The sequence below is a fragment of the Dysidea avara genome, chromosome 6 (genome assembly GCF_963678975.1).
Source record: "Dysidea avara chromosome 6, odDysAvar1.4, whole genome shotgun sequence".
In the NCBI taxonomy this organism is placed as follows: Eukaryota; Metazoa; Porifera; class Demospongiae; order Dictyoceratida; family Dysideidae; genus Dysidea; species Dysidea avara.
The window spans coordinates 15,922,612-15,935,405 of record NC_089277.1 but is presented as its reverse complement, the minus strand read 5'-3'; the positions used below and the strand labels follow the sequence as shown (position 1 = coordinate 15,935,405).

Sequence of the window (12,794 nt, the reverse complement as noted above, 5' to 3'; positions counted from 1 at the left end):
ACTACAGTACATCATAGCCATTTTGAAGAGCAGTTTTAGAGCATAGAATATACTTACTGTGTGGTGAACAGAAGCAAGTTGTATTGTTAACCTTAGATGGACAGCTCAGAATGTGTTCACACTGTATCCTATCCCGAGCCAACCTGTGCCAGTTCACCTCTCCTTGTCATGCCGTGCTGGACCCTGTTTGGCATGGCTTGATTGATTCACACTGTAATTTGTTTCGAGCCGTGCCATGCTCTACCCGGGTTAGAAGGTAGTGTGAACAGGATGTTAAACAGCCAAAGAAAGCAGACTGGTTGTTGCAATTGTTTCAGTGAGTAGGCCCAACTTGGCAGTATCGGTTTGGTACAACATGCTTTCAAAATGTCCTGAAAAATTTCAAAGTGTTCTAGTTTTATACCATGTACGTATGTACAGTATGTAATAAGTTGTGAGATATAGTCACACATCTGGTATGAAAATGTCAATCCACTTTGTTTAGTGTAGTCATACAATTTATAGGCTAATACATCACTTACACACTCACTTGTTCTAATCCTTCAACTGTCGCTGTATCACGATGATCATCCACTCCAACATATAGTGGTGTTTTCTTCAATGATACTCTTGCAAGATCCTCAACATTACGAGTTTGTGTGGCTGAAAATAAAACTGTTTGCCTTTTTCCTAAACAATAACAATATAATTGATACATACATAGACGTGCACACACATACGCATGAAAACACTACGCACACTACACATACCCATGCATGCATGCAAGCACTCACTCTCTCACTCACACACCCACTCAATACATTCACTACATAATATACACAAACATACGTGGCAGTAGTTTCACTATTTGTTTCATCTCCTCCTCAAATCCTATCTGCAGTATCCTGTCTGCTTCATCAATTACCAAACACTGAAGATTCTTGTACAAAAATCCCTTGGTGTTCTAGACACATAAGGTGTGTACTTCATTACATCATATAATAGACCACCTCATAGTCAAAGCCATATGTGACCCACTGAAGAAAAACCTGACCTGTTTGTGCATTTTCCTCAAACTTCATTTTATGACTTCTTTGTTGTCTATAGGGAAAATGTAATTAAAGCTTCAGCTTCATCTGGTAAGAGCTTTTGGAGTTATAGTGATAGACAACAAAAAGAGCAAAATAATCGATTCTGTACAGTGCCTATATGGGAAAAAAATTGCAGGCGCTTGTTTAATCAATAATGTAATTTTTGAGTGCAATGGACTATGTAGTTGGGACTTGTGTCATTCTATTCACCATGAACAGGGGCATTCATCAAAGTATAGATTTTGACCTAAACATATCCATGCTATCAAACAATAGTTCAAGCTTAGAAACAGCAAACATAAAGTATTTTTACCGCAACATAAACAAACACACGTAACTTGTGTTGACTGATGATATAGAAACAAAACAAAGATATTCTTACTCTTCATGAAGAGGCAAATTCATTGGTATACTAAATATTTCAATTTGTAAGTAACTTCACTGTTTGCCGAAGCAATTAAAATGCACATAAAATTGTTTGTGTAGCAAGTGTGTTGTTTACCCAGTGTATTTCAGTGGCAGTTATCTCAAAAACAAAATCATTCAAACAAGTTGGGTTTTTGCTCAGCGGGTCACAAGTTATTTCCCCCACAGGTGACCCTATTAATGATGTCTTCCTCTATATCAGATCCAACAGCTAAGCTGTGACATTTTAACCCTGGCTTTTTCAAAGGCAACAATTTTTACTGTTTAACTGTGTTAGCATGGATTATAACATTTATTTTAACAGCTCCAAAGGGTAGTGCTAAAAGCCGGAACGGAATGGAACGGAACCAATTAGGGCGCGCGCCAAGTAGAAAATCGTTTGCGACGGATTTTGCATCGTTTCCATCTGCCACACAGTGACTAGAATTGTGCTAGAGTTCATTTCCTTCTACTTATATGCAAGCTAGAAATCGCGCTCTCGAAGTTTCTATTTAATGCCCGCCACGTGGCATGTTGTGCTCTTACCAATCCATCAAATTCTGTTTAATCCTAATGTAGAATTGCTTCCTTATCATTTAAAAGGTAAACTACTGTAGTATTTTCATGTTATAGTCGTGTCCAACTCTTTAGTAACAGCGACGATGGTTTTCTGAAGTCAGCCAGTATGGACAATAATTTACGAGAGTTAACCACAGTGCATGTTAGTGGCTGTGAATCATATGCTTATAGTGCTTACAAAATAATAGTTTAGCAGGTTAAATGATAGTTTTTTAGCGTAGGTAATTTCAAAACGCTTTCGTGCAGTAGGCATTAAATAGAAACTTCGAGCGAGCGATTTCTAGCATGCCTACAAGTAGAAAAAAACTAACTTCGGCACAATTCTAGTCACTACGTAATGGTAAGAAATGGTGTACAATCTGCAAAAACGATTTATTAACTTGGCACGCGCCCCGTTCCGGGCGAATTTTTTTTTGGACGTACTTTTGACTTAGAAAAATTTTCATTTACCGTTTTTCTTTGTTTTACGGAAAGCAGCATTATTTGCGGAGAAGGAAAAGGTCACACTGAAATTATTAGCCCATCTGTATTAAGTGTGTTAGTTGTCTTCAAAGATGTTGTGAACAACGGATGAGACCTACCTAGATGGACATATCTTAAAAACTTCGATCAAGTGAAGGCCAAGGTGAAGGCGTGAAAGGGTAGAAGGACACTTGTAAGAAGTTGTCACAAGTTGGGAACTGAATGTGTAGTATGTGGCTGTAATATCCTTGTTTGCTGTATACACTCTGAGAGTGAAACTATACCTATAGCTATCTTGTATTTGAATTAAATGTCATTATGTATGTATCCAGGTTGTGACCACAGTAGTTTGTTTGTTCTGTGTAAAGTTAACATCATTTTCATTACGGTATGTACTGTAGTATTATGTGATTAAATAAAGTTTGCAACTGCCGGGGTATGAAAAGGCTAGCACTTGTTTTAAGACACTCCAAATAAATCCTGTTTCCCATCCATCACCCGCATCTCTATCTTTATTTAAGATGTTCCATTATTCTGTGTTCTTCCATTATTTTCTGCATACTGCTTTGTGAATTCATGTTACTGATGCTGTCATTCTTACCAACATTGTAAGTGCCTTCATCATTTGGGTTACAGGTTTAGTGGGTCCATCCGCTTTTGAATAATTATTGGAATGACCAAATTAGCTAGTAATAGGAATGACCTGGAATAAATCCCAGACCAGGTAGTGACTTGATCCACAGACTTATTGCAGTATCCATGATCAATGTTAATACTAACCTGTGACCAAACATCATGCTAATAGCTATCTATAGCTATCCAGTCTGCAGTTATGAATCATCAAATTTGGAAGACCTATTTCACAATGTGGTCACATAATGGGCATTCAAAGGTAGCATATTGCCTCGGAATGTAATTTGCTTAGGCTGACCGTGGTCATGAAATTATAACTGTTTTGGCTTTCTACCCAAAACAAGTCAGCCCATGGAACAAGATTGTTATTTATGTTGAAGAAAAGTAACATTTAGTCCTAACTTAGAGCTGGGTGATATACCGGTACGTATCATAGAAGAAGGTATTTTAATGATACCGTTACTGTACCGGATTAATTTAGAAAATACTGCCATACTGTCTAGAGTTAGATGACAACTGATTCATAGTATCATTCTGCTATTTCTTGCCATTACCAATGTGAAGATACTTTGCCAATGTAAAAGATTACCTTCTAGTTGCATTAAAGTCATTTTAGTATGTCTCACCAACCTTCTATCACCCTTTCCAAAAGAAAATTTACTTTATTCATTAAACTTTTAAAAATACAGTCCATACCGTGGTATGTATTTGTACTGTGATGTTTTCTATAATACCGTACCGACTTTGATAAATCTCATACTGCCCAGCTCTATCCTAACTAATTAACTTTACTACTCAAAATTTAGATTTAAATCACAGTTATAATTTAGACCACATGTAATTATTGTTGAAGGCCTTGGTTTGATAATTTATATGGACTATTAATATAATTGGCAAGAATAAGTCAAATCATTGTACTGGCTATTTCACCAACAAAGGAAGTACCACCACGTCCATCTCTTTCCACCCAATAATCAAACATGTGAGGGTAACAATGAGACCAAAAAATGTAATCAACTGTCAGCCAGCCATTGGAGATGTGTGCATACACATTGAGTTCAGCTACACATTTGAAGATAAGATGAACATCATTGTAACGACCATTAATGATTGGCTGGATATTGAGGTCATGCTGCACATCTACCAATTAGTTGATACTTACTTGAGGTCTTACTGACCCACACTACTTTTATAGAATTTAAAAAATAAAAATTCTTGCCCATATGTGACAAGATTTGCAAAAGGGGTCTTCCGCACACATCCGATTCTCTAAACTTGGGAGACCATAACTTAGTGTTCAGTTAACATATAAACCTGACATTTTCTCCATCCATTAAGCTATGGCAGTACTCACTACTGACCAAATTTCAAGTCAATATTGTTTTCCAATCTTAAGTTATTAACCGTGAAATTTGGTAAATTGGATGTGTGTGGAAGACTCCTTTTCACAAATCTGGTCACATATATTGATTTGCAATATCTGATTGGATCTACCAAATCTGACCAGTTGACACAACCTGCAATTCTGGTATACCACCCTGCAACTTGATTGCTACATCCATACATAATTTCCCTTGCTCCACTTGAGCAATACATTCAGCTGCCTTTGTACAAGGCTGTCAAATGTAAGATGTCTTCAAGCAGCCTGATTGATTTGAAGGTATAGATGGACACAGCCTTGTCATTTTTGAACACTTTAATGTGATACCTGAGAATTTCACAAGCATGTACGTACGTATGTACGTGAGCTAACAAATCTAGTCACATAATTACTACATCGACATTAAGAATATTCTACGAGTCAGTGATTATTATGTACAACATTATATAATTTAGTATGCTCTTTAGCAGCTTTTTAAAACATGTGATAGCATTTACTTTTCCTAGTACACTATTTTGCAGACCTCATACACACACTCCAAGTTATCTCATGTATGCATCTACAGTAATGCGTTAAGTATTGTACTGGCTTCTTGTGTATATGCGACTGTCCCTTCATGATTTTCCAGCTCACTAAACATCATTTCCAACAAAGCCATGGTTATAGAAGTGCCAAAACTGTAGAAACCAGACTCTCTAGTTCCAATGTGGTAGTCTATTTAGCCAGCAATTCAAAAGATGAGTTTAATTTTGTGTTCGTGGAAGCCAAATCAGTATGTGAACACGACAAGTAAGTACATACATACACGGTGATACCTTATAATGCTTAACATAGTAATACTCATGTTGAGTAACAAACATAGTTAAGGTGTACTTGACAACCTCATTGAGACCACCTCATTATATTGACGATGTCAAGTATGTCCCTAGTTAAAGATGTACTGCATGACCTCATTAATAAGACTACCTCATTACAGTGACCACATTGAGTAGTTAGGTCCCAAACATAGCTAAGGTATACTCGACAAGGTCATTAATAAGATTATCTCATTTAAAGTGACCAACTCAAGTAGGTCCCAAACATAGCTCATGTGTATTTTAAGAAATTGTTGAAAGATCACCCCATGATATAACATCCATGTTAATTAGGTCCCAAGCCTTAAGTTATAGTTATATCCCGGTACGAGGGTGATATCATTGTTATTACACGAGTCCGAGGCGGAGCCAAGGACGAGTGTAATAACAATGATATCATCCGAGTATACGGGATATAACTGTTTTATATCCCAGTGCGCGGGAGTGCGCAGAAGTTTACGGATAGTAAATTAAGTTCCGGTTTGAATTCCTGTCACTGTGCTCAAGATTTCGTCCGAATTGTGTGGAAATTCTACTTCGTAGCCACAAGAGAGACCTTACATACTGCCTACAAACTGTAGCGAAGGGCGGTGTTATGAAGTAGCGGTTCCAGGTACGATTCGCCTTCGTCAGAAATTGGTATAGTGGTGTCGCGTGGTGTGCAAGAGAAAAATCAAGACCAACAAGTGGCTACTGTGACCATAGTCCAAGATAGAACGATGAAGCTAGAGGAAGTTAGTTCTTCACCATAGTGACCGTTGGGAGTAATTGCTGGAGCGAAAATCGTCACGTACTGTTCTTGACATTTGTTAAACTATCGTATTGGTAACTTGTAGTGTTATTGTGTAAAGGATTCACAGTTTTCTTGTAAGATTTAGGTAGTTTTAAGTGCTGTATTGGTGTGTTTTGTATCAATATTTCCTTATTTGGCTCTTTGTTCCATCGGTAAACAATGCCATTCGCGGTTATTATGATGTTACGAAAGAGACTGAGTGGCTCCGCAACAGGGTGATAAGTTAGTTATCACTGGGTGATAACTAATATATCGTACAGTAGCAGCGCCGCTCTGTCTAGCTGTATGGTAGTTATAACCCAGCGCGGCGCTTTGATACTCCCACGCACTGGGGTTTAAGTATAATTATATACTTCATGAATAATACAAGTACCATTTTTATGTAGCTGAACACCACCACACCTTTAACAATGGCTGAATTTGAGCAGTGTCATAATATTAAAAAAAACATTGTTTTATACTGAGTAGTGGTCAAGTTTGAATAGCTGTTGCATCAATTTTGTGAACAAGTGTAATAAATGCCAACACAAGTACAGTGAAACCTCTATAACCTGATGCTCAAAAGATTATATATTTTATTAAGGCTAAATTTGAACTAAAATTATAATCAAGGTTGCTTGACTATCAAGGTATAGTGTTAAATGATTCGGGGATGTTCCCACAGTGGTCGGGACCAGCTGCCACTGAATTACCACAATATTGCCACCACTACTCACCATAATATACCAACTGCTACATATTTGCCACTAACTTATGCAAGTATATAGCTAAGGCCACTCTAAATAAATTCTCTGTTTCCCATCCTGGACTCAAGCATATTTACATGTGGGCGATTGGCAGCTTTTCAAGCCATTGTTTGCCTAGTACAACCATAAAAGCATGCATAAGCTTGTTTCTTCCTTTTTAAGTTGCAAAAATAGCACAAACTTGAAATTTGTGTTGACTTGATAGCGCTGCTGACACTGTTTTAAAATGGCTTTTACTGTGTCTGACAGTATGCAAGAATAACGGGAAAATAATGGAAGAATATGGAACAGTTATAGCTAACAGTAACTAGATACAGGAAACAGAGAATTTATTTGGAGTGGCCTAAGGCCCCACACTAAATCTTCTGGGCCTAACCTTGTTTCTTGTATTCTAAACCTGGGTACATCAGGGGCGGATCTGGGCGAGGGGGGTTCAAAGGGTTCCATGGAACTCTCTTACTCGAGATACTCTAATAGAGCAGTCAAGATCGAAATACTCTAATAGAGCAATCATAGTATTCTTAAGGGGAGCAGTGTAGCAGGCTACATGTGGAGTTATAAATAAGGAAATATAGTTGGTGAGAATATCTATGGTGAGGGGTAGCTATTGTCAGCAGGTAATGACCTTCTTTTTAGTTTTGGTCTTTGACTTACAGCTATGCTGAAGTTGCAATTCCAGAGTGGAACCCCCCATATAAAGTCTGGATCCGCCCCTGGTATATCCTTGATGATTGATGGAACAGGCAGTACAGTGTTAGACTACTGGATAACAGATGTGTCCAATAATAAAAGGTTTCACTGTAGTGGAGCTCCACAGATGTTATAGCAAAAAAACAAGTAACAATATTTTCAAATCCACTGAGTAGCTACATATTGTAAAATTAGTGGCAGACCTTCAGTGTAAAGATAACATAAACATTTAGATACCCAGAGTCTACTATTACAGCTCTCAATAGTCACATACTACACATTCAGTTCCCAACTGTTGTTATTACTTGTGACACCTTCTTACAAGTGTCCTTCTATCCTTTCATGCCTTCACCTTGACCTTCACTAGAAGTCGTTGTTGTTATTATCTACTTTACCAGTTAGGCACTGGAGGGTGTACACAGAAGGCAGAGACTGTTCGAGGTGTTTACCCATAGCCTAGAAGTTTTCAGCGAGTCACGCCAGTGTTGTAAGATAACAGGCGGGCGGCAGGGAAGAAATGTCCATCTCGTCCGTTGTTCACAACATCTTTGAAGACGACCAACACACTTAATACAGAGGGGCGAATAGTTTTAGTGTGACCTTTTTCTTCTCCGCAAACAATGTTGCTCTCCGTAAAACAAAGAAAAACGGTAAGTTCACAAAACATGAAAAATTTTCTAAGTCAGAAGTGCGTCCAAAAAAAAAATTCTCCCGTTCCGGCTTTTAGCACTACCCGCTCCAAATGGCACTTAAACTTATATTATTTTACCATCTCTACAAGCACAATAATGATTACTGCTTATCAGTTAAGGTGTAGTGATTTTGTTTTATTCTAATAGAGTGCACATTTAGAGAACCATCACACATAGGGAACTCAGTGTGGTTTATTGATTTTCTTGATCACATGACACGCTATCGTGTGTCTTGATACTTTACCTGTAGATGATCCAGTAATCTCCCAGGAGTGGCTATCAAAATGTTAACACCTTTACACAACTTCTCTGCCTCCGTCTTACGATTAGCTCCACCCCATCACAATTCCCAGTGTGTGGTGATGATACTTCAGGAGTTCCTTAGCCACTCCATATGTCTGTAGTGACAGCTCTCTAGTTGGTGAAATCACCACCACCCCAGTACCTATATATCAAGACACACAGTGTGTAATGCAACACAAAAAGCTGGTATGACAGGCCAGTGTGTTTCTTCAAGGTAACCAACAACATTTTTACACTACGTTCACTGTTCAAGAGACTGACTTTACAATGGATAGTTTGCTCAGGATTCAATACAAAATTGCCTCATATCCCACCCCTCCCCCTCAAACTTATTACAGTGGAACCCCTCTAAACGGACACCATTGGGGAAATGAAATGATGTCCTTTATATGGAGGTGTCCTTATCTGAGATTATATGGTACCACATGAACCAGATTAATAGCAACAGTAGTGATGTTATTGAGCATGGGTTACCTATGGCGTCAGCTACTACACTATCCAGACAATTAGACACCACAAAAATTTTATAGCTACATGCTCTCATAAACACTTGTCTGGATTACTCCATATTTGATTAGTTATCAAGATGGTTGGCTATACAGAATATGTAGTATTCTTCAAGTGCACCAGCTACTATATTCAGAATATTTGTAGAATAGGCAATAGATACAGTGTTTTCTGCATTAAATGATGTAGTTCGATTGATTGTTGCAACTGGCAATGAACCTTTGTTATTTGGGTCCACGATTAGCGAGGTGTTGTACTGTAGTGCTTGCCATGTCTGGGAATTGTGCAGTGTCCAGTTTACGGAATAGAGAGGTGTCTGCTATTGAGGGGGTATTAATACACACAGGTATTGGAAGTTGTATTTGGGACTTTATTAATTGTCCGTTATAAAGAGGCTGTCCGCCATTCAGGGGTGTCTGTTAAGAGGAGTTCACTGTACACTCCAAACCAACATAACCACAATGTGGCTGGTTATGATGGACAAACTAAATCATGTATATACAATGTATACAATAGATTGTAGTCTACACAACTGACCGTTTCGTGGGAGAAATTTCAACTTGTACATCAGCTCTACAGCTGGTATGAGAAAAGCTAATGTTTTTCCACTTCCAGTCCTTGCTGCTCCCATTAAGTCCCTAACAATACAATCAGATTATGAGGTTGGCAAGTTACAATAATAGATTAAGTGTGTGTATGTCTCCAATTAGGTGGTGGGAAATGTTGATCGATGCCTTAAAGTGTTCTCACAAGTTTCCAGCTTGTGTGTGAAGCCCTGCGGCATCACTTGACAGTCGCCAACATTGTGCCCCTGTTGAAGGCCTCTTATTCTTATGCTCCTCCTGTTGAAGTCATAAAAACCTCTCAAGGTAGTCTCCATTACAAAGCAGCACAAAGAGCAGAAACAGTTATTTTATAGCTAGCAAATGAGTTGGTTCAAGATGGATACGGAGGACTCTATTGACATCACCATAAAGGTAAAGAATAGTAGAAGATTGATCAGAATGTTCTTGAGCTGATGAAATTATTTTGATGCACTGTACATACTTACAGAAGATGAAATGGTTTAAAAAAATTTTTTTTTGTGAAGACATTTGGAGTGTGGTATCGACTGCTGGTCAACGTAATAGTTAGACTGGCAGTTAGAAAGGTAATCAGGCACTGTTGTCAAATTTCTCATAATTTTATATCACACATGTACACATACTTTCCATCAAGCAGTGGTCTAATGCTCTTATGTTGTATTTCCATCATGTCAGTAAAGCCCATGTCAGTGACAGCATTCAGTGTCTTCTCAGACACCACTTCTGATAGGGAAGCAAACTTCTTGTCCATACCCACCTCACCACCTTTCATCATCTCCTCCAGGCTGCTACAGGCTCCAGTCTCATCATCTGTCAACAACAAAATGGAACACGTACTCATCTGATATTAACGTACATCAGTATAATAAAAAAAACTTGCAAGATACATTGTGCATAAAAAAGTTTTCTAAAATCACTTCCTCAGTTCTACTGACAGTAAGGAATCACACAGGGAGACATGGACTCTCACAACACACTCACATACCAGTTTGTAAGTCTTCACAAACAATTGTTGATTCTGGTGGTTCAGCTGCTTCTAACATTTCTGGCTCACTGTGTTTCTTTTCTGTAACAAACAAACACAAAATATTAAAGAAGGATACAGTGTCATGGAGAAGAGTTACACATTATCAGATGATACTTCTTGTAATTTCATCTAAAATGTGTAGTGTGGTTGTGTCACGTGTGAGCAAATTTACCTTATTCCTCTTGTATCCACATGCATGGCTGTATCTTAAAATCGTTAAGTTTAATACGTGGTGTACGCAAATCAGTAACCATTTTATTTGCAATCCAAGCCTACGGGTACGGACAATCATTGCTGGTGCCCGGGCAATGAGCCAGCGTCTACTGGCATTAATGCCCAGTGTCACGTGATCACATTCTGAAATTTGAACAGTCAAACATACAGTTGATTTCAGATTTCTTGTGAATGCAATGCAACGATTCTTGTAAGTGATTGGTTGCACACGCGAGTTATTTCTTTACAACTGTGCTCCTAGTAATAACACAACCAGCTTACTCACTGCCTTAGATCATTAGGCAACACCTGGGGCATCTGAGTTACACATTTAACCTGTGTGTAAGCATTCATATGAATCATGTTTGCAAATCATGTACATAAAGTACTCAGTTGCATTTCACAAGCAACTCAAAATTGCTGCAATTTTCAAACTGCTGACTGGACAACAGTAGTGGATAATAAAGTAATTACTTTATTAATGAAAAACAGACAAAAGCCAATTCGCACCGTCACCTTCCAGCCAAATAGGGCAGGAGGAGCTTGTCTTGGGCCCATCATACTAGAGGTGAGCTCAAGGATTATCTATTTTATTCAAGTTTTTTCAATTAAGTAGCGCATTGCCTCGAATTACGGCCGGTCTCATATAAACACCTCGTCCCATTTAATCACCAGGGGTATACAGCATCATAACAAAACTAAATGCCAGGTCTCGAATAAATATCTAGTGCAGTCATTATTTATTTAACAATTCCGGGCGGTGTTACAAGGGGGTGACACACAGGCACTTCTGTAGGTAGATCTGTGATCGCAGTCAAAGGTCAAGGCCACCAAATCTGTGCCAAGTCAACAGTTAAGGGAAAAAATTTCCAGCGCACAATCAAAAAGCATTGAAATATCGTAGCTAAGTCACCAGTCAAAGGTAAAAAAAGGCTCTTAGCCACAGGTCAAAGCAAAATTTCAACCAGTCAAGACTTTGACCACGGTTGCAGATCTACCTACAGGCATACCTATGTGCCACCCCCTTGTGTTGTTATAAACAATGAAGTGAAGATCATTTTATAGAGTTCCTTTTAAGCTTGAATCTGTGAAATACACTGAGGGAAACATCAAGGAGAGTACAACACCAAGGCATGAAGTTGACTTGTGAATACTGATCAGGTATATAAATGTCGGTCTCGTATAGTCGCTGGTGTAAAAAGTTGCTAGAAAGAATAAACGCTCAGGCCATAATTCAAGACAATCCGGTACGTATAAAGAGTTGTACGCAAGTACAAGAGTAAAAAGAAGTCAGTACTAGGGTTGGAGCTGTCACAATCAGTCTGTCATTGTTTGGCCTCTGTATTACGCATAAAGTGAAATAAGCTGCACAAGCAGCTAGCTAGGTACATGTACGCATTTTAAGTTTTCAAAAGTGAATGTGTAATAGAATCTGGCTCACATTTCTACTAAATAGTTTTTATGGGGACAGTACTAGTTAGACCTTGTGCCCAATGCATTTCTTCAACAGCAAACCTTGTTTAATTATATGTGTATTCATTTCATGCTTCTAAATGTGCAATACTCACAAAATTGATTCTACTGATTTGTGGGAACCAACAAACAGTGAATTACTAGTGTCAATATTTTTACTGGGAAAAAAAGGGTGAATAAACATCAATGGTGTAATCAATGTAAATAAGGCGCCTCCCTCGGATTCCGCAGGTAATACACTTACTTCTTTTGTGGCGGAGTGAACCATTGGAATCCACCTCTTTTACAGATTGACTCGATCTCTTAAGGCCTCTTCTCTTTGAATATACCGCATCCATCACAACACGTTGTCAATTATGGGCACTATTTGGAGTAATTCATG

At 38.4% G+C, this 12,794-nt stretch overlaps 1 pseudogene; it reads right to left on the bottom strand.

The window, feature by feature from the left end:
- The window catches only part of LOC136258829 (ATP-dependent RNA helicase DDX18-like), a 24,899-nt pseudogene extending 12,105 nt beyond the window's left edge, over window positions 1-12,794 (bottom strand).